Source organism: Sylvia atricapilla, chromosome 2, assembly GCF_009819655.1.
Source record: "Sylvia atricapilla isolate bSylAtr1 chromosome 2, bSylAtr1.pri, whole genome shotgun sequence".
Classification (NCBI taxonomy): Eukaryota; Metazoa; Chordata; class Aves; order Passeriformes; family Sylviidae; genus Sylvia; species Sylvia atricapilla.
In genome coordinates this window covers 5646119-5669329 of record NC_089141.1, presented here as the reverse complement: position 1 = coordinate 5669329, position 23211 = coordinate 5646119, and the positions used below count along the sequence as shown (strand labels likewise).

Genomic DNA, 23211 nt, shown 5'->3' with positions numbered 1-23211 from the left:
ATGATCTCCACAAATTTCAGAACTCTGAGCACACTTGAAACGTGAACTTTTGCAGCTCCTTACTAATGTTTAGACTAACTCCCTTTCCCCCTTTTTAACAACAAAGGGCTACTCAGCTCCTGTTCCCTGTCTCACAGATCAGACCCATACCCAGATTTCAAGGAAATGGGATAAATCCAAAGGCACATCCAAGATTTTCCTTGCAAATTTCCCCCCAGTGGACCCAGGCATGTATTTTTTTTTTTTTTTAATAGATATATCAAAAAGCTCCACTCATATGATTCAAACAAAGAAACTTCTCAAAAATATCATTACTTACTGTTCACTGAGCATAATTTACTGAGATTAAAAGTTTAAAGATTCATCTGCTTTACATCCACAAGTGTTTTAAGCAACCCCTAATACTGTATCTTGCTTAAACGTGACAATTAGTGCTGCTTTGGCATGTTGAAAAATACAAAGATACCAACGATCCTCATTATGCCTTAGCTCTCTGTAGCCTGGTTTTTGGAGGTGCGTAAGCTGCGGAAATTTAGAATAATAATAGCAACAATTTGGTACACGAGGAAAAAACAGACCCTCCCCCCCAAATGCTTCAGATATACTGTATAAAGTCATTTTGACATGCCTACACAACTGGTTGTGGCAGCTTTCAGACATGATTCCTAATCACAAAAAAATGCTTCAGGTTCTTTTAGAGAAAGCTTGCCTTGGGAAGTTGATTTTGGCCAAGTGCCAAAATCATGTGCAAAAAGGGGCCCTCATTACCAATTCATGGCAGCCTTCAGCACTGACAAAAAATGTGACCCAACAGGCTAAAGCAACAACTAAAATTAAAAAGTATGAGACAAAGACAACTTACTTAATATTCCTTCCATCGCCACGTTAAACTTTTCCGTAATTAAACCCTTGTTAGTTCAAAGCAGTTTTCAACTACTTTTAAATGATTGCACAGGCAGTCTGTAACAGTGGAAAGCTTTCCCTGTAAATTCTCCCCAGCCACTCCACTTCTAACAGCGTTTGGGTCCGACAGCAGAACTTTTTTTGCTCTGCGCCTCTGCAAGAAACCCCTCTCCAAAAAGAAATGAGGCGTCCGCATGTATTCCAGCGAAAACTAAGCAGATCATTACAAGCTTTTGCAAGCAGTAAAGGCATAGGAGGAGTGAGGAGGAGGGAGGAGAGAAAGGGCTCGAGACGCAGGAGCAGCTATTTCCTAAACTTTCTAAAAAGCTTATCAAAATGGGCATGCAAACTTGAAGCAATTGCAATTAACAGCGCTCACTGCCCCACTCTCCCATAAAAGCAGATTTGATACACAGCCTTACCTAGATGTCGTCTGGCTTTTCTGTGGATCAAAAAGTTTCCTGCCTAAGCACAGAGATATTCTTTCACAAACCATAAAGGCCCCTTTTATTAATCCAGCACTGTAACAGCCCGCTTTCTAGACCACGTTGAGAGCAGGATGCGTCAGCTTTCGAGAGAAAAACAGTCTTAACACACAATTAGTGGCAGATTGTATAATAGAGGATTTATCTTAAAGAGTGAAAAGGCATTTTTTAAAAAGCAAAGAGGGTGCGGTCAGATGTTAGGCTATCCCTGAGAAAAGGGGCCTAGGCTGCACTAGTACCTAAATACTAGCAGAAGCTTACTGGGAAGGGAGCCAATGGAATGACTTTGTTTGACCCAGCTGCCAATCTCTCCTGAAGCACTGCGCCAGACTAAACACTGACACTATTTTAACTCAAATCAGGCTACAGCAGCTGTTTGCTTTCCGGCTCTCAGCTATGCACCATGGCCATGATGACTCTGCACAGCACATATGATAGAGCTGGGGCACTTCTGCTGAAATATGTTCCATGTTTGGGCTGGTGGTGTAGAAGTGGGGGCTAACATGAGTAGGGTAGCTGTTTAGTGGGAGGGGGGAGTCTTCCCTTTTCCTTTTTTTTATTTCTTTAAACAATATCTCTGCCAAAATTCAACTAAATATCTAATATCTTTTCCCAAAATTCAACTAAAAATGAGATTTGAGGCTCACAAAAAATTCAGAATTGCAAGTCAGGGGAAAAAGAAAAGTTCCTGCTTGGGACAGACAAGAATCAGAATACATTGTAAAGGAGGGTGTGTGTGTGTGCATGACTCCAAAAATCCACCCACTACTTCAAATTATTTATTTTCCTCCTGCTTGTTGCTCTAAAATTGATCAGTATATAATTAATCGACAGATTCTCCCTCTCATTTTTAACTGTAAAAAGAAAGTTCATATTTTTATATATATATATGTAAAAGCAGGTATTAATTTTGTGCATAAGAACACACATTTATATATGCATCCAGATTCTGATCTAAATTACACCAGTGCAAATTGCACTGTAAGCAATGAAGTTATTACAGGTTAAAACTAAGGGTGGAATTCGATAGCAAATTTACATATGAAAGCATATGAGACTGAAAAAAACCATGGGCATTAGTAGTAACAGGCATATGGCATGGAGGTTGGCACGTCTTTTCTAATTCAAAAAAAGTCAAAAAGGAGTTGCAGCAACAGAAACAAAGCACATACACATTTAAAATCAATGGAGGCTTCTGAGGCACTGGGCGCGTTGTACAGTTCAACATGGCACCTACAGGTTTTCAGCATTTACACCTAAACTTAGGCACAGTACTCAAGCCAAAACTTTGTTTCCTCTCACCTTGCCACAGAAGGTTGCTGGCTAGTCTCAAAAACTCCATGTCATGGTAATTTCCTCAATCAGTAAAAAATTAGAAGAATACACCCACCTAAAAGCAAAAGGTAATGAACCCAAGCCTTTATAGTTAATTTAAAAGTGTGTGGAAGGTCTGGCTCCTGACATGAGAATGACTTCAGTAAGCACTGCTGGGTATTTCCAATTCAATATGTATACTCAAGAGAGATTACAGAGAAAAAAAAATTACTAAACATAAATGAAAAAAAAAAATTAACGAAAAAAACCACAAAAAAAATCTATTCTGTGTAAGTTGAGTTTGTTTGTCGCAAGCATTTGGCACCAACAGATTTCCATGAGCTGTGCAACAGTCTCCTAGCAAAATCCAGTGGACAACAAGCTCAAATCCAGCTAACTACCCGCACCTCTCACTGGTGCCTAAGTACATTAACGGTTTTAGAAAAGATCCTGGAAAAGATCTCAAATAACCCACCATAAAACGAATATGAGTTAAAAATGAAATGACTAATGGCTAGCACAACAAATGTCAACGTTCCGATCTCACGTGAGCATCGAAATGGAAGAGCAGACCTGCATTATGTCTGAAATGCCATGAAAGAATGTGCAATTACTACAAGAAATGCAGTTACTTACACCTGAGAAGTCTGAAATCTTAAAGTAGCAGAAAAATGAGGCAAGCACAACAGGTTTTGCAGACCCTCCCCTCTCTCTCTTCAAAAAAATATTTATCACAAGATGGATTTGCAGGCCCTCTAAAGAAAATGTGATTCCTCAGCAAGGAGGATGTTTGTCCTGTGAACTCACACCTCACCTTGTCCTGCACTAAAGGTAAAACTGCAGCAACACCACTAGAAAGATTTTAACAACACTGAACTTAGCATGGCTGGAAAAGAACAGAAGTAGAAGATAAAAAGCAAAATACAGGCTGGAGTGAAGCTTTGCCAACTCCTTGAGGCAGAAGAGAAGGCAATATGGCCAAATCGACAGACAAGATTTGAAAACGACGGGAAGGATGTTCTCAGTGAAGCCAGCAAGGAGCATATCCAAGACAGGACAAGATCAGGAGGCTGATAAACTATGGTGGATAGACACTTAAAACACCATCATAAAAGAAGACAAGACTATACACTTAAGGGTAGAACACAAATGCTTTTCATTCAACCACAGTATAACTAGCAAAAAGCTTGCACAACCTTCTCCTTCTTGAAGGGTCCATTGAAAATTTATTCCTGTTTCAGTTTGTAAGGGTGGGTCCTATTGTCAGAATTGCTCCAGGGTGGCTGCAGGAGAGGAAGGTGGTATCTGGCATTTCTTTCACTTTTAAAGAAATTTTTTTCAGCTTTAGGCAACGCATTAAGAAACACAGGGAAGCACTGGAACCAGCAAACTGTAGAGCTTTGCTGACAAATACAAATTTCTTTCCTTCCAGAAAGCTGTTTAGAATTCTTATTATCTAATAAATGAAGCATTAGTACAGCTAAGTATATTTGCAGTTCCTGCTTTATAAAATCTCTGGTTGTTCTTAAAAGGATTCTCTGTTTGAAATATCACATTCATTTTCTTCCCTTGATGTTGAGGATAAGGAGCTGAGTGTGTATGCACTCACACCATGGGCATCTATGCCAACCACACCTCTTCAAATTGTTGGCCAATATTGATCAAGTTTATGATGGGAGGTTTCAGATGTACTTTTTAGGAACTCAATACTGGTGAAATCTCTATTCCATAAAAAATATAGGTCAAATGAATAGAAGAGAGAAATTTTGTTGGCGTTCCAAAGAGTAAATATGGAAAATCTGTGGAAGAAAAAGAGCTAACTGCTTCATTACTTCATGGAGAAAACTTCCACCACACTCATACTGTTTTAAATATCAAAGTTCTGTTTACCTCAGAAAATGGATTCACAGGAAAACAGGATTCTTTGGTCATGAAGTACCTTTCTTTTACTGGGGAGCTGATAGAAAGCATATTGAACATATCATCCAAAGGCTTTTTTGGTTTGTTTGTTTTGTCTTTTGATTTCAACTACTTGATTAGAGTGACTTATTTTCAACCTTGTTGCTTCTATATATAGAAGCACAGTTTTGGCCCAGTACTTTATGACTATATGATTCCTCACTTCAAGTTAATTATTAAGTTCTAATTGATTAAAAGGAGTCAGGATTTTATCCTTTTCATCCCCTAGCCTTAAGTAAATTGTCAGGGGGTCCCAGAAAACGGTACATGTAGACAACTATGCAAATTGTGATCTACTTATTAATCACTGTGAGGTGATCAGTAACTTCCAGCTTCCACTTGTGCATCAGCCACTTCTGGAAGAGATTATGGCCAAAACTATGACATGACACTAAGTCAACAGCACTGGAGTCTCTGAGCTCCTAAAAGGCTGTGTGCTTCTTCACTAACTGAGTCTTCTATTATTTGAACTTTTAATAACCATCACTGCTAGGCTGGAAGCCTTTCACTAGTAAGTCACTGGGGAAAGAGAAAAAAGAAGAAATTAAACACAAAACAGAACATACATTCCAGTGTTTCAGATACTTCAGGGGAGCAAGGTAAATTTCCAAAACCAAAACTGACTTCAAACAATTTTAGTTCCCTACCTACTGCATTAGCACATCACACAGCACTAATTTTATTAAAATGTTTCATTTATAATATGCTTATTTGAAGCTGGAAGACAATAGTGAAATACAAGAGGAAAAAGAAACGGAAAAAAAAGCAACAGCTGCCTTCTAGCAAACAGGAATACATGCTATACTCTCTATTAAAAAGTGAGAAAAATAAATAAATCCAAGAGACAGTCACCTATTCATGGCAAAATGGAACCCAGATGCTAACAGCTGAGAAGAAACTTGCCTCAGAAATACGATTGCATAACTATCTTTCATGAAGGATTTTTGTAATCCTCTCAGTAAGCCAGTGCCCACCACACCACCACTAGCAGTAGTGCACTAGACTTTTCTGTTCCATTTGGTTAGGAAATCTGGGCTTTCTGTAGTCCATGAACATCTTTTAAACAAGAGCAGAAAACATGGCAATGACTTTTGTAGCTATGGAGTTAGTTTAATTCAGACTCTAAAATTAGTCTTGCACAATCTCATCATCTCCAGATGCTCCTTTATGCTCATAAATCCACTAAAATGTTTATACTGTCTCATGCAAAATGGTGAATGCCTGCTGTGGATTGTTGCTCCAAGGCAGCAATAACTTACTATGTCTTTTCTGTAGCAAGTTGCAGTGGTTTTTTGAAGTACAATCTATAGACATTTGCTCTTTCCATCACACCTCCCACATGTCCACAAGCCACAACATATTTATGCTTCAAGACATCTTCTGGAACAAATCAGTTTTGGTTCTGAATTAGAATACAGCATGACATGAGACAGATATAGCTGGGGATTCTTCTAAGAAAAAAAATTGTGTGCTTTTAGAGCAGACACCAAGCAAATATCAAGCTTGCATATAAACCTTAGTTCTAAGCCAAGGAAATAGCTACCATATGTATTAAAAAGTCAGTATCAAACATAATTAGATTAGATATAACACAACTGGGCCCCCAAAGACCACCATCCAATCTTACTCATTCCTTCTTTGGGACCAATTATCATGTTATTATACTGAGTAGTGCAGAGAATCCATCAAGGAAGAAGATCCTATTGTGTTGCTAGACAAAAAGGCAGTTCTTGTCTCAAATGTCATCCTTTTTGTCAGTCAAATTCAGCATTGGCACATAAGATCCCTGAGCTCACACACAAGCTTAGCTCTGTTCTCCCACCACCATAATTTCTTTTGTAGTTATGATTTCTGAAAAAGGGACACATTTCCCAGTTTTTTTCTCTGTGGGTAAATATCTTGCATGGACTAACTTTCTATTACTTTCTCTAAGAAGAGATTAAAAAGGGCAACAAGAAAAATAAAATAATGGAGGTTTTTGGTAATGAACCCCTCCAAACACTACTTTTTACAGCACTGCACAATACTGAAACATGAGCAATTCTAGGGGGAGTGTGATACAGCAGCTCAAGGTGACAAGAGATCTGGATTATTGGTGTTTATTTCTATCTCCATTCCTGGCTCAATGGGTATGCTGTGGGATAAAACTGAACCTCCTCTGCTCCAGATTTCAGCTGATGAAAAGGCACAGGGCTCAAAAAGTATGTGAAAGGATATGCAGAGTCAAACATATGGTTGTCTACATCTTAGTTTCTCTTAAGTTGTAACAGACAATGTTCCTACTGATTTATAATCAAATAATAATGTACTAACATGAAAAATACTAATTATTGCTAAGTGACTTAAGATACACCTTTGCAGCAATCAAAGAAAGCATTTGATCATAAATGAATGTAAACTGAATTTAATTTCTGAGCCTGTAATTTTTGTCAATTTTTCATTGCCTGTAATGTTCATCTAGAGTAGAAATAAATACTAAACAAGGTTCAGTTGAATACCCAGAAAAAAAAATTGTGGTTGGTTGAATTGCCATTTTTTTGTGGAAATTAGAGAGGCTTAGTGGGAATTGGAGAGAATTAGACATCAGATTTAGTTTTTCACTGCATACTTCACAAAGATAGTCCTAAGCACTAATGTCTGGAGTTTTAAGCTACTTGCTTCACTGGAAAGCTTAAATAACCAGTCACTCTGCCAATGCATATGCCTTTAAGTCAGTCCTATGTTGACTCTTCAAATATTTTTACTTTTTAATATAAACTTTTCAGACAAAAATTTCTCTTAGAGAACAAGGACCCTACACAACCAAAATGGAGAGAAGTTTTTTCCTGGTTTTTCAGTCTCACCTGTTTAAGTACAGCTGACACAGCACAGATGGATGCATTGCTCTTGTCTGGGGGAGGCCCTGTTTGTCAGCCTTTTAATGACTTACAGAAGGAATCACCTCCTTTAGGAATCATGATGGTACTCACTTTAATATCAAGCAGAAGAGCCTACCAGCTACACCAGGATATTGAAAAAACCTGTGTGGGGTTCTCTTCCAAACCCTGGAGAGAAAAAAAGCTGCTTGAGGTTTGCATACATTGATGATTTCAAAATCCTGCTCTGCAGGAATTTCTTCATCTGCACATTTAGACACAACCAAAAGTAAACCTGTCAATGAGAGAGAAATTCTTTACATATCCAACATCAAAATAGCTGCTGTTCATGTGCATTCTACACCAAAATAGCTGGGTTTCCAGAATATTATATCAAAGGGTTTAGAAATTAAAGCCTTTATTTGCATAATATAAATCCACCTGTAAATTGCCTGTAGATGAAACATAACATGCAACTGAAATAACACATACAATACCATTATTGTATTTTTCATGCAAAACTGGCTGCCTACAGTCTTCTCCTTCCAAATCCAACAAAGGACAAATGGTACATCTCTAGAATCCTTCAGTCTTTGCCAACAACTACTGAAACAAGCAATGGATAACAAAGCTTAGATATTACCTGTTATTATTGCACATTTATGACAGCCCAAGAGAAAAGAGCACCAGCTCCAGCCTCCTGACTAGGTAAAAAAAGCCGATAACATTACATGGTTTTTCTTAGGTCTGTGGTACAACAGAAGAGATTTTACAAGGACACGAAGCAGAGGAAAGCTATGTAATTCACCATTTATCAAAACAACAGCAATGAAATACTGTGCTGGAAAATGCACTTAATAAGTTTTGTCATACTATTTTAATGTTCTACATTTTCATGACTGCCACTAACTGTCAGGTGAAAGCTCCATGAAATACAATGACTTGCATAGATTAAATTCGTACTTCATATTTAATAACAGTTATTTATACAAATATTAACCTCTTCATAGGGGCTACCCTTCATGATACAATGCCTCCTTATGTATAAACACAGCTTTTTATTCCACTCCCATCTGCATTTTGGTAGTTATTTTAGACAGCACTTTACTGTCACTGGAGAAGTTTCAAGTTTAATCTAAGGCAACTTCTGCATCCCAGCTGAGAAAGTAGCAGCTATGAAGAGTAATTTGCAGTTAGTCACAGCATCACAAGTTGGTTTACATTTACTCTGTAAGAAGTCAGATTACCATTCCAACGTGAAACCCAGAAAACTGGAATTCACTTATGATGAAGGCCTTGCAAAACCTTTTTCAAGCCGTGAGCATGGTCTGTCCCATCTGCTCCACACATATAATTTCCATCAGTATTAGAAAGCTGTATGCAAGTCCTGATGGGGGACACATGCTTCTTACTTGAGTCTCCTGAGTAATCACATATCATGAACAATCAAATGTAGAGTTTTTGTTTATAACTCTGTGTACATTCATAATGTAGAATCTCAGTATGTAACAATCCCTCTGACATCACAATATTTAAGGAGCCAATATTTGAGGAATGGGTTTCAAAAACTTCTACACCTGCCAAATCTTTCTCAAACATTGCATTCTCAAAAAACAAAACCCCACAACCACCTCAAAAAAACCCCAAACCAAAATTAAATAAACAAAACCACAGTAAGAAGACAAGAAAGACAGCACTCTCCTAGTTTGAATTCACCTACATTCAAATTGATGCTGGAAATTATGGTTCCTCCAGGTGCATTTGGTTCCTACATATGCTCAGCATATTTAACAAAACCTACTTCAAAACTGTGACAAGTGCATGCAAAGATCTGGACAGTAAGCTTACTAATTTTCTTCAGTTGAATAATGTTTCAAAAGCTTCAAGTATCCACTGCTCATCTGAATAAGGAGTGGAGAGAACACAGAAAAGAGGACACAGAAACAGAACAAAGCAAAAAATTTCTTCTGGTCTTCAAACAAAAGAACATTAATGCTTTCACAGCTTTTGGAGGTAGTAATTGAGTCCCCAGACTGGACATGAAGAAGCTAAAATGCAGTAATACTTTATCTTTCATCATAGTGCAGAAGTCTATCAAGCTGCTATCAAACATAAAGATAGTCACCAAGGGCAAAAGGACCAAAATTGGGGTGGTGGAGTAGAATGAAAATGGTGAGCAAGAATTGTGGATACATTACTAATAATACCAAGAAAGTACAAAAGGAAAAAAACAGAAGGTGTTGGTTTAGAAGGAAGAAAAAGAGGAAGAGAAAATGAAAGGGACCTTTTTTTCCCTCTCTCATCAAGCCTGCAACAATGAGGCAGGAAAAACAGAAACCTCAATTCTTTGCTACTTCAAGATCTATTGTTGGAGAGAGCTAATGATGTACATCTCATGGTCATTCAGCCCTAGGAATGAACCAATTTGGAAAGTCACAGAAAAGCTTTCCTAGTAAAAGACACCTGCCAACTAATAGCAGCAGTTGTGTTCCTGCAGGTTCAAAGATTTTGTTAAATTTTGGAATCTCTCTTAGCAATAACTAGAGGGTGCTTCAGCACAAAACGCTTTTAGTATTCCAGTGAGTCAAGTGGCTTCAAACATAGTAAAAAAATGTCTTTAAGTGCCCATTCTGTACCTCCATAGTTACACTACACTAGTACAAATGTTATATGAAGCTTTACATACAAAAAATTATCTCCTGTACCTTAAATTATTTTTTAAAATCTCTTTTGTTTGCAAAAAAAACTATGAAAAATTACTCATCACAAGTTTAATGATGACTCATATATTGGCAAAACAGACAAAATTACAAACTGCTGAATTTTTTTTTTTTTTTTTTTTATCCTGAATCTATGTCAAACTGAAATATGTTCCTTTAAATCAAATAGGTTTATTTCAGGGATGCAGCTGCAATATGGAACTGGGAGGGGGTGAGGGGGCAGGGAGGCAGGGAGAGGGAGGATATAAGAGAATCTAGAACTTTGCAGAAATTATTCTATCTTTTAGAGGAAATGCAACTGATATTCTGTTGAAGTGCATTTCCATTACTGCGAGCCTACCAAATTCTTCTAATTAACCTTTAATTTTGTAGGAAAACATAATGGGTGTATATATTTAAAAATTCATCATATACAGAAAAGAATTAGAACACCCAAAATCCTGTATTTTAATTTGGGCCATGAGAGAAAATTGACCAAAATATTTGCTTAACATCAGAGGCGGAGAATCCATGGTCCTAAATATTATATGAAAGAGAAGGAACCAAACATAGTAATTTCTAAAAATAATATAATGTTAAATGTTCATGTACAGAAAACAAAACACAACTAGAAAAAAACAAAAAAAAAGCTATTGCTTAGCCATGCCTTGATTACTAAGCCATGATCTTTAAAAAAATGTAATAAGAAAACTATTTTTTCAAAATAAGCAAAAGTCTATTTATGCAGTTTTCTCAGCACTCAATATAGGACTAAAGAGCCTGCAATTTTCAAGGTGATTTGCAATTTCCATTAATTTGTTGGAGGTTTTGTAGCTCAATAATGAGACACTTTCATCAGTTATTAGCGAATCAGAGCTGTTTGGGGCTTTAATTCAAACGCAGTAAATACAAATGCAAATGTGCACATGATTTTCTATTATTATTTCTAAAGGGTGAAAGAAGGCGAATGATCTTCAGGAGAATGGGGATGTTTATCATGACTTGCCTTAAATGGATTAACATCCCCACACCACTGAAAGTGAACTGGGGGTAGTTGGTGAATGCCAATATTTAGGTTCCAATGAACTGCAAGTGGTCATTTGGGGCTGGGTTGCTGCCTTCACCCCCCCCAAAACCTGAAAATCTAGAGCTTTTTTTCTACTTTATGAGATGCTTTTGTTGGATTGTTATAAAGATATGGTTTTATTCACTCATCAGCTTCTTGATTAAAGGGTGAATTTCTTGACATTTAGGGTCTATTGTTATTCTGGCCTTTTAGATCCAGCGTCTAGAAGTCCTTGCCCAAATCTATAGTCTACATCTATATTTTGGAGTTTTTATGGAAAGGATTAAAATGAGATCCTAAAAGAAAAGCTTCAACTGTATATCAAGGTGCTTGAAAATTCAAAAAGACACTCAGAATATTTCAAAAGGTGATCATAGGGATTCCTAATGTCTGTTGAAGGTGATGTAAAAATCAATGTCTACAAAATTAGATGTCACTGAAATCCCAGTTTTTGAAGGCATCTGCCTCTACAGTTCTGGTCCAGAGACTAGTAAACTTATATTTTTTTCTTCCAATAAGCAATTAGAATATTCCCTTCTTTCAAACCAAGCTGTTAATTAAGAAGAAAAACATTTAAATTACAGATAGGTAACACAGAGGTTCTACTCAATAGCCACTTGATGGCAGCGTCATGTATAAAAAGATTTGCCTGTGAATTTAAAACTTTAAAGAAACCCCTTCAATAGCAGTAAGAAGCCAACCCAAAAGATACCTTGATTACTTCAGAATATTACCCTCCCAACAGATCTTCTAATGATATTTTTAATGTCAGCAACTAAATCAATACGTAAACCCATAACAATCATGAATTTTAAACTTCAGAAATGCTGCTAAAAAGATTATTCCTATAAAATCACTCTAACATCTAGGATTTAAAATTGTAATCCTTGTTATGAATTTTATATCCTTTCTAGCATGATTTTCATTCTAGCATAACACAGAATTAATTTCTTTGGGAAAAAAAACAAACTAAAAGAATTTCATGAGGATTTACTAAGAAAGAGTTCATGGACACTTTTTAAGTTTAATAAAAAAAATTAATAAAAATGTGACACTATTGTTACCATCACACTATTGATTTTGCAGCACAGAACTGTGAGAGTGCTTTACATTTCTTGCCATTAAGATAGTTCAGATTTTTTGGTCAGCAGACATGGCCCAATGAGCTTGATAGAAGAGAGAAAGCAGCTCATGGAAGGATATAGGTCAAGGTCAAAGATTTCTCTTCCATTCCTGACTTATCAATTTGCACTACAGCCTGGAGAGCAGCCCCAGGCTGTTCCAGCTGGGCAGTGGGAAGGACTAGATCCCTGTGCTGAAGGTGAACAACCAGTCAGGATCTGCCTTTATCTCCCAGGACGTCCAAACGTGATCACACCCAACCTCAGGCATTTTTACACTGGCTGGAAAAACAGATCATTCCCAACAGACAATGACAGCTCAGCATATTGAAATCATTGGTCAATAACATATTGCAATAATGCAACTGCAAAGATAGCTCTGTGAGGAGCATATTCTACCCTCGGTTTGGTAGAAAATGTTTGTTTGCGGTACTAAACATGTACCTAGGGAAGAAAAGACTCTCTTATTCCAGTCTTTGAAGAGTTATGCAACTGGTTAAGTCTAAGTACTGTGATGCTCTTGATTTATCACTGGAATTTTTATTGCCATTAATGATTATTAAATACACTGAGTGATAGTAACAAAAAAGAAATTTCAGTGTTCATAAATATACTTTTTAGATACAGAAACACTAAATAACATCCTGAGCTAATACAGAATTCATATCTACAAAATTTTTCAAAATTTGGGTAACTTCATTCCAAACACTAGAGCTGTGAATGCTTTTCACCCAAAGCAAAATTTTTTGGTCAAGTTCTTAAACCTCTGCAAATATAGCTTACAATAGAAGATGAAAGAGAAAGTCCATCAAGTGCAGAATAATAAACAAAAGCAATGTTTTAGATCTAAAACTAATGCATCTCTTATTACTTTTGTGAGTCACAACATTTGTTTGGAATAGTCTCAGTGGTTCAATTGTACTTGAGTTCTAAAACTAGAAAAAATGTCCTAGGAATTTTCAGAAAACATTGAAAAAATAAATTTAAAAGTATTTCCTGCCTTTCCTCCACCATCATTCTGCATGAAATGAATTAAAACATTTTAAAAAATTAGTAAAGTAGTTCTCTGATAATCCTATAAAACAGAACTTAACACATGATGACAACAAGATAAAAATTCCAAACAGTTCTGGGACCATCAGTATCTTGAAAAGATATTTTTTAGGTTCTATATGAAACTTAATGTATTCAAATGTGACTTCCTAAATTTTTCTTGTTGTTTTATTTCACTTAAATTTATATTTAAGCTTTAAACACTATTTTATTTTATACCTAACAATAAACAGTTTTCCATAACTGGGACTGGGAGGGTGAATAGAGAGGAAGAGAGGAAATGGGACAAAAAGGTAGCAACTGTAAATTCAATTTCCAAATGTAGCATTACTGTGTTCCTTCCTGTACTGAGTACTGCATTATATTAGTCTTTATTTTCATATTAAAAAAGGACAAAAGATTACTGTAGTCTGAAAAATGTTATTTCAGGTAAACTTAAAGAATATGAGTCACATATGATTGAAATATGAACATAATAGCTGAAATTACTCCTCTTCATACATACTTCAAGAAAGTCCTGAGGCTGTAATTTTAGTGATTCAGTCAACTGTATATGATTTATGAACATTTTTTTTAATGAAAAAGTCCACAAACCTACTCCTCTTCAAACTAGAGAGGCAGCAGAGGGGTTTGCTCATTTATTAAGGACCATCTATCTCAGTATTCATTTTTATAGAGCTCCTTTTTCATTGCTATGGGCCAATTTTTTTTTTTTTTTTTTTTTTTTTTACCATTTGGAAAATATACAAAAGGGGCATTGCCAGGATTGATGTATTCCTGACTAAATCTTATAAACATGGAGTGATAGTCTATTACTCATCAGATTTACTCTTTCATGGTGGTAGTCACACAGAAAATTGTCCTGGAAGTTAAGAACCTGGAGGATCATGCTATAGACCGTAGTCAAGCAGGCTCCAGAGCTGATGCTGATCACTAAGCCACAGAACACAATCAAGACCAATAAAACCCAGTAATTTCAAACTTCAGTGGTGAAAATGAGAAAAAAAAAGTTTAGTTTGTTTAGCGCTTTCATTTACTCATTCAAATTAAGTCTATTCCTTGTGAAACACAAAGCTTTAAAGGTGACCACTTTGGAATTAGTAGCACAAATAATTGCCAAATGTTGCAATAAATGGCAGTTCCATGTTCACAATGGGATTATGCTTTTTTGTGGAGGCTGAGCTATAGGTGAGGTTAAAGGTATTTCAAAGAGGAGGCTGTAAGTCCTTGCTGCACAAGAGTAACATTCTTGTTAATGGAAGGGAGTTGAGCAGAAGGTAGAAGGCACTGACAGAACATGAGGTGCTGATTTTTTCAGCAACAAGGCAAAAGTAAGGAATTTACAACGAGTCAAGGTGGAGAGGAGCTGGAATGATGAAGCCTGTGGATGTGGAGCCTGAGTAAAGGTGACAACCTCAAAAAAAATTCCTTCTAAAAAATTATGAAATTTCATGTTCAAATTCTGAGAATATCCTGCTTTAACTAATTACTATTATTCAGCATTTTATGTGTTGGGAAATTGTTGAAATTTTGGGTTGACTTTTTGGGGTGTTTTTTTGTTTGTTTTGGGGTTTTTTGGGGGGGATTGTTTGTTTGTTTGTTGTTTTTCATTTAAATTGTCAATAAAATGACATTACAAATTTTTTTGGTGAAATACAGATAAGATGTTTGCAAATGTTATTTATCTTTCAACCTTTGTATTGCCCTTCCCTTGACCTGCTAAGCAGTTAATATTTCATATTTAACTAAATTGTTTAGATTTTCACATGAAATCAGTTTCTTTTTTTTTTTTTCTAGACAGAATTGAAGAGCAAGGACTGCTAATGTTAAATGCCCTATAGATATTCCTTCTTAAAATTGTTTCTATTTACTCATTTCTTTTCTTTTTTTGGTTCTCTAAAGAATCTTCTCTCTGCAGTGTGAATCCTTTAATAATTAGGTGGAAGATGTTTTCATACAAAGATACTTTATAAAAGCAAACTGCAATGCAATTTCATGAGAATATATAAAAGCCTTCCTTATTTTGCTGTCACTTATTTGCTTATCAACACATACACACACACACAATACTGGGAAAATATTCCTATTTTTACTGGAATAGGATGGACAAAACAAGAAAATATGACAAAGCAAAATCCATGATTTTCTAAATATCAGATCAACAATAACTTTAACAGATACATGGAAAAGTATTTAAGATTAGTCAGACTACATGATCCTACTTTATTTTTCTAAAATAGATGCAGTTCCCAGATTTCCATTCTTTCTTTCTTCAGTCCAAGGAACACAAGCATTATATTTCACCAAATTAATCATAATAAATGCTTTATAGACAAATACTCTGGTTTTTTTTCTTCTACTTTTTGATGACCTCCACAGACTTATCTTTCAACTCAGAAGCTGCTGCTCTTATTTCTGTCTGTATTTTTGCATTGAATTGCCCTGTTTTCATTTTCATGACCACTGCAAAGAAAATCTTGCAGCATGGCTGACAATGCTTGGTTTCAGATTTTGATGTCATTGCCATAGTTTCATTGCCATAATAAAATATACATGGAGAGTGATTTTGCTAACCATGAACAACAAAATATTTTATATTTTGAAGATTATAGAAAAATCTTATATAAATATGAAATTCGCCCCAGGTGTCTGTTGCTCTATCTACAAATCCACTTTTTTTCTACCAAAGATCATAAAATCACAAGAATTTGTCAATTAAGTGGCCATCTTTAAGTAAAGAAAGTAGTGTCCATGGAGAGAAAATTACACCAGAATAATTTTCCCTTCTTATCCCATTGCCAGCCCCTTATGAGTATACATGAACCTTTCCTTCAGAAATAGTGCCACATTCTGCTGAGGGTTCTGGCTGATATTATTCCTAAAGTTATTTGGAAACTTGCAGTGGAGACACTGCACAGAAGGAATGACCTCGCAGTAACACAACATAGGGGAATGTTTTATAGAATATAGGACTTGTTGTTGTTGTTCTGAAATACTTAGAGCTCAGGCATTACTAAGAGGCTTCCTAAACTTTTCAATTTCAACTGATTTATCAAGATTCTTGAGTGGATATTTTATAGTAGGCAAGCAGTCCAATTAAGAAATTATTAGAAGCTCTATGAAAAAAAATCTGCAAAAATAACAGTGTCCTAGAACTCTTTCAGTTTGAAGGCATTTCCCCTTGCCCTATCATTCCATATGCCTGTAAATAGTCTCTCTCTATCTTTCTCGTGGGGTCTCTTCAGGTACTGGAAGTCTAGAATTAGGTCACCCCAAAACATGTTCTTTTCCAGACTGTATATCAAAACATCCCATTAAATCTGGAATTAATTTACTTCAGTCCATTTTTTAGGTTGTTATGCTTGCTATTCTTTTACTATGTACAAGCAACACTACAACAAGCTTTGACAAAATGCCAGCTATTTTTACAGAGAAGAAAAATAGAGCTTTTGCGTTAATTTTAAGCATAAAAACACAAATGGAAATAAAAGAGCTAAATCTAAAACAGTCTACAATAAGTAGGAATGAAAATGTGCCTTGAGGAGACTATTCCCTTTTTAGGGCCTACTCCTTTCATTTCTAAGTTTTATGTCAATGTTCTGTAATGTTTAAGCTATCCTTTAAGTTAAAGATAAATACACAACCAAGCATTTTTCAATATATTAAATTATATCCTCTTGGAAAAAACATAAAAACTTTCTATGACAGGACTAAGTATCATAATTACTTAATCTCTGTTTCTTGAAGTGTAGGAGTTTGGACTTTTTATTCAGAAACTGTTTGATGTTCTCTAGTGTGCACCAGATCCCATGTTCCACAATAATCTTGTGTGTCCTATTTCATAATGTTTTTGATATTATATACTTAAAAACTGAATTCAATCCTAACCCAAGCAACTATGCATCTTTTCACTTTATAAATAATCAGACTGCTAAATTGAAGGTGTTAACAATATAATTTTTAGCACAACTTTTTCATATCAGTTTATAACATTGACAATGTTCAAAGAAACATTGGATCAGTCAAATGTTGGCAATAGGCTAATGGTTATCACAGCTAAGTTAATGTCAGCTTAAGAATGACATCAACGTTTCTGTTTCCAAAACTGATGATGCTAATCAAAATGTGGAAATTACACAGCCACTTGGGAGGGATGGGAAACTTTAGGCATGACATCCACAAAGTATGCGTTCCAGGAGTGACAAATTAAGGTTTTCAAGCAGCTGCAATGTTTTCAAGTGGGAAAAACTGGTGAAAATCACATGAGGTGAAGCAGAGATCTCTTTCAGAACATATAATTGGGCTAAGGATAAAGAGAGACAGAAACAGGAATTTACTATGAAAGAAAGGGGAACCTATTAGAGAAAAGCAAAAGTAAAATGTATTTCCAGCAGAAGAAAGTAAAACAAAAACCTACCTTGATCTTAAAAATAAGGACTGGGTGGCATGAAACATTATTCTTTCTAGAACAGTACATGTAAGGCCTGAAAGGGTTTGATTATTTTTTCCTTTTTCTTTTTTTTTTTCTTTTTTTTTTTTTTAATAAGGAAAAAGTCCCGGTAGGAATAACTGTTTTGGAAGAACAACCAGCCAATAAGGTTATTGGTTTAGCAGTCGTTTGAATGACAAGGGGAATCTGATGTGCTAGTTGAACTACCCATCCATTGACTTGCAGGTCATTTCAAAACATTTCAGATGTAGAGTAGAAGTAAGCTGAATACAGAGATTAAGGGATTTTGCTGTAAAAAATTTGTACCTAGGGAGACCTCCAGGACCAAAATGGAACACATTAAGTTTTATTTTGTCATATCATTTTCTGTATTGGACAAAGCAAAGGGAAGGTGCACTTTGTAGTGGAAAATACAGTCCATAAAAGCAAAGAATTTAGGACAAATAATTTTTCCAACAGTATTTCTATAAGAGACAGACTACCCAACTAATGGCCAATCCAAATAAAGGCAGCACATGTCTTTGTTAAAGTAATTTAACAAACTCTACTACAGGATGTTGCGCTACACCACCATGGGGCAGACATCTACACATATGAAGGACAATTTATGTCTGTGATGGCCATTCAGGAATTATGCAAGGAGGGATTATTTCAGGGAGCAAGGCTCTTCTTATTGAGGTTGAAGGATGTTGGAAATTAAGGCCAAACTTTATTTTATGGACGAGAAAACATAGCTATGCAAGATTCACGTAAGGTATTAAACACAGGGAATGAACCTGAGTCAAACGACCCCTCCATGACTGCACCCAGCCATGACGTCCTGTCAGTGGGATCAGAACAGATCCAGGCTGCAGGAACCTCCATTCTCCCACTGATCCCTGCGGTGGGGAAAGCAGGATCTTCAGCACCAACTGTTTTACTCTGCAGATCAGGTCCTATTGCTACTCACTACTTGCTAATGTAGACATAACCAAATTATATTTATTTGGAGACTGAAGCAGGGCTACATATGGAGAATTTCACCTTTGACAAGTACTAACTTCATTTACATTAACACCTGTCTAGACTGTTTTCCTAAGTATAAACATAAAAATCTCCTTAGAGTATTTGGGCCCTTCTTACTTAATTAACCATATGTGACGTAAAGTGATACAACCCAGTTATAAAGGTATGTCATTGTTGATAGGATCAATTACAGTCAGACATAAGTATTCATTGCTTATACCATCTGTGCTGTACTCCTAAGTGCAGAACCTTGTCAATGAAAGTATACACAGATTAACTGTGTTCCCTTTCATTAAAAACCACCAATCTGGTTCGTCAGCTCCAGGCACTTGCAGTTAAAAAGTTGCAATATTATAATGCACAGTCACCTTCTCCTTCCAGCATACCATGGCTAGATAATTTGAAAGGTTTAGCATAATATTTGTGATTACTCTACATCTTGAATGATTTTATTCTTAACTAGAGGCAACTGTCCAAGAGCCTTCCAAAATTCTGCTTATATACCAGACTGGGAAATCATTGTGGTCATGGGAGGGAAGTAAATCTTGCCTGTTCTGTTACCTGTTTATCAACATTTTCTAAGGCTTCTGGTTTTCGCTGCTTTTCTTCAATATTACAGGATTTGATCATGCCACATTTGAGGAGGAAAAAGCTCCCAAAACAGTAACTCAAGCCTCAGAACCTTTCAGTTGCCACATATTTATGCCTACAGACAAATACACACATGTAAAAATACTGCAATTAATTTCATATCTTTGATGTTAGCTGCAATGAGAATTCACAGCTAAATTAAACTAATACTCCTGAAGTTAATGAACAATTTCATGGATGATACTTGTACATAAAAAGCTATATGATGTGTTCAGTTCTATAGGGTTTGGAATAGGTCTTATTTTCATTCCTATCATTACTATGAGAAAATTGTTATTATTTAATAATACAATCATAAAACAGACAACATAGTCTCTGGGTGGCTCAGGAATGGGTTTAAAGGACCAGTTTGGAACATCAGAAAAAAGCTACATAACCACATATGTTTAGAGATTAAAAGTTCTAAAAGCAGGTTAAATCACAATTTTCATTTTTTCCCTCAGAATTAAGGAAAGAAAATGATGGGGTAAAACATGTTTTCATCAAAGATGACAACTTCAAGGAAGAATAGTTCTACTGTTAGATGATTACAATTAAAATTCTAATCAATACAGGCCACATGAGAAAGCAGGATGTGCATCTGAGTGCATTTCTCTCCTCTAGAATGTTTGAAAGCCACATGTGTTAGGATCCTCATAAAAAAACCAAGAAGAAATTAATAAGATGCACTTCTATTGCTATTGTTTGCATACTAGTTTTATATCTCTGTGTTTAATTTGGAAGGCATTTAGAGACACACCCATGTGGGAAGAGTCTAGTCAGTTTAAAACTGGAAAAAGAAAAAGGCAACAAACCAGCCCAAAAAACAACTTTTGGCTGATAAGGACTTTTCCCTGCGTTTATTGTAAAGTAAGCCTAAGGACTTGGTCTCCAGAGATATTAAACAGTGCTAATGAGGATACTGACCAAAAGTTAAATGAAAGCATTTAGAAGAAATAAAAACTATAGAGAATAATACAGTAATTACAAAATGAAAAAAGTTAAAACAACACTAATTTAGGATTAGCATGCGTATTTTTTTGAAAGAGCTGAAAGTAAATCACATTTTGAGATGCTGGGAAAGACATTGAATAAGGATATATTTACTTGAAATCTATAGCAGGGTGCCTAGAATATTATGATTATGCATAACACAACTTCTGTTTACAGCACCTTTTAAAGATAAAAATGAAAAAAAGGAAATTTTGTAAAACATAAAAAATTCTTCCTTCACCCACCCCACACCGCACGTAAGTATTATAAAAAATCTAAATTCACTTACAAATAACTATAAATTTTATAGTAATTTATATGCTTTAGTAATATTTTTATGCTATATTGACAAACCAAAACCTCACAAATGTCTACACAAAAGAACCTGAAATTCTCTTCTCCTTTTATTCTTTGTATTCATAATCTCAAAATCTTACCTACTTTTCACTTATAACAGAAACCGTATGTAAGTTGTTCTATAGGAGGACAAATGATATGACTTTCACATTAATTGCTGACAGATACACCTTTGAAGCATTTTTTAAATCTCATCTGGAGGACAAGGTTAAAGCAAACTAAGCAGAGAGGTTTGCTGTGACACCACCAAACAAGAGTTACATGGTTATGTGGAGCTGTCAGAGTTGGCAGGTTCAAAATCCCAGTGTAGAACCAAACAGCTTGCTTGATTTTTGAAGCCAAAGAAATTACGTAACAAGAATTTTGTTTGTGATGGGAGAATGTTCCCTGTACCCTTTCAGGCCTTCCATGAGTATTTTTTTCAAAAGGCAAGCAGTGGCATATTTGTCATGAGAAGACATTTTCTTACATTACAAAGGCCAAACACACACATCTGAAAGCAAAGCTCATCTGTGCAGTGCAGGCACACAGACAATATATAATGTGCTATTGTACAAGAGGTGCTCCATGGAACTAATGTGCATAAAACAGTCTGTGCTGAATGGTTTCAGAAATGTACATTTGAATTAAAAGCATGCATTGGATTCAATTGCACCTGGTTTTGGCTCTGCACTGTGATGTTTGCATGAAGGCTTGCAGTTCAGATACCTGCTTGAAACACTGCAGACTAGAGATGGCTGTGAAGGTTTTAGGAAGGAGAATGAAGATAAATGTGTTAGAGAAAGGTCTCATAAGTTAATAGTGCTTGCTGCCACATCAAGTCTTGTCACACTGCCTCAATCATACTTTTCTCCTCATTAAAGATAGACTACTTGGAATGTAGTACAGCATTTGTACAACTGCAGTTATTTTGCTCTAGGAAACAAACTTCATGAACAAAGGAAACTAGAATTCTATCATTCCTTTTTCAGGTGGTTTTCACAGCTCCCCTTAGAAAGTGCCACTAAACCCCCATTAGGTACATTATGCCACTCACCCTTATTATTCACCTATATTACAGAATATATTTTAATAACTACTGTATACAACAAGCTAGTGTTTCAAAAATAAAAAAAACCCATAATTATCATTATTATCCATAATGATCACACTTCAGGGAAAATTGCCCTAGGAAGCTTAAAACATCAGGGCATTGTTAGTGTAAAGGTCAATCTGAATTTAAAGTGGATTCAGGTGTTGAGGTTTTCAGAGTTTAACAATGTGCTTTGCACATAAAATAAAGTTGTGGTAAAGTTGGTCTTTGTTTCTCCAAACCATAAAAAAGCTGCCATTAAACAATTTTTAATAAAATGTCAGGTAGTTCCACCTGTTTTATCATAAATGATATTACACAGTCTTGTAAGAAAATAATAATTAAGGTAGAAATTGTAAAGAAGATGAAAAAATCAGAATCTATTTTGGAAAACAGATTCTCTCCATTTGGAATTTTTTTTCTCTGTTTATGTTTGGACATAATCTTGACTTCATTCTTTTGGCAAAAATTTCTACTACATATATTCTAGTGAAATCCCTCTGGGAAAAAAAATAGCAATTCCAATGGCAGCTATTATGGCACACCATCTACAACACTTTGAAAATAATTTTATAGGAAGAATATATGATCAACAAAATAAAAAATGAAAAAGAGGTCTTACTGGTTATGGCACCAGCCTTGAGTAGACAAATGTAGATTGAATCCCTCATTCCAGTCCTGAGCACTTTATCAGCTGACCCTGGACCACAGATAGACTCGCCAGCAAGGTACCAAAAACTTTGCTGATGGAGTTTGGGTACTTTGAAGATCTCAGCTTTGGTGTCTTCATTTATTTCTTTCTTTCTCTGCCTTTTCTGCAAGTCAATAAAATAGGTCTAGTAATCCTGTGCTGTAAGTTAATATAGAGGTGGGAAAAAAATCATGAATAGCTTAATTGATGCAAAATAGGCAACCCCCAGCCTTCACTGAAAGTCTGGAAGAGAAAGTACACAGTAAATTGCCAGAGCACTCTGGCTTTAAAAACATTTGTATCAGTAGTCAATGGTCTCTTTCACTTGCGTCCCTCAGATGATTAATTTCTGCCATTCCACCTTTTTCCCCTAGGAAAGAAAAAACACTCTCTGCTCCTAGTCTCATGCAGCTATCCAGGCTGATGTTGCTCATTTTAAACAACAGCTTCCTCTGTGATTGTCATTATTGCTGCTTCAAGTTTTCACTCCGCTTGAGTGAAGTATCCTATTTTCTATTTTAGTTCTGCCTCTTCAGCACTGCTCCTACCTACGCTTTT

At 35.8% G+C, this 23211-nt stretch overlaps 1 long non-coding RNA gene across 3 annotated transcripts in view; it reads right to left on the bottom strand.

Moving 5' to 3' along the window:
- The window catches only part of LOC136375292 (uncharacterized), a 132234-nt gene that overhangs the window by 97321 nt on the left and 11702 nt on the right, over positions 1 to 23211 (bottom strand). For 2 of the 3 annotated variants that reach the window (XR_010746058.1, XR_010746057.1), the window contains exon 1: positions 1326 to 1948. The exons of the other annotated variant lie outside the window; for it this stretch is intronic. This is a non-coding gene — a long non-coding RNA (uncharacterized lncRNA). Of the gene's footprint in view, positions 1 to 1325; positions 1949 to 23211 lie in introns of those variants that run through there. 3 annotated transcript variants of the gene reach the window in all.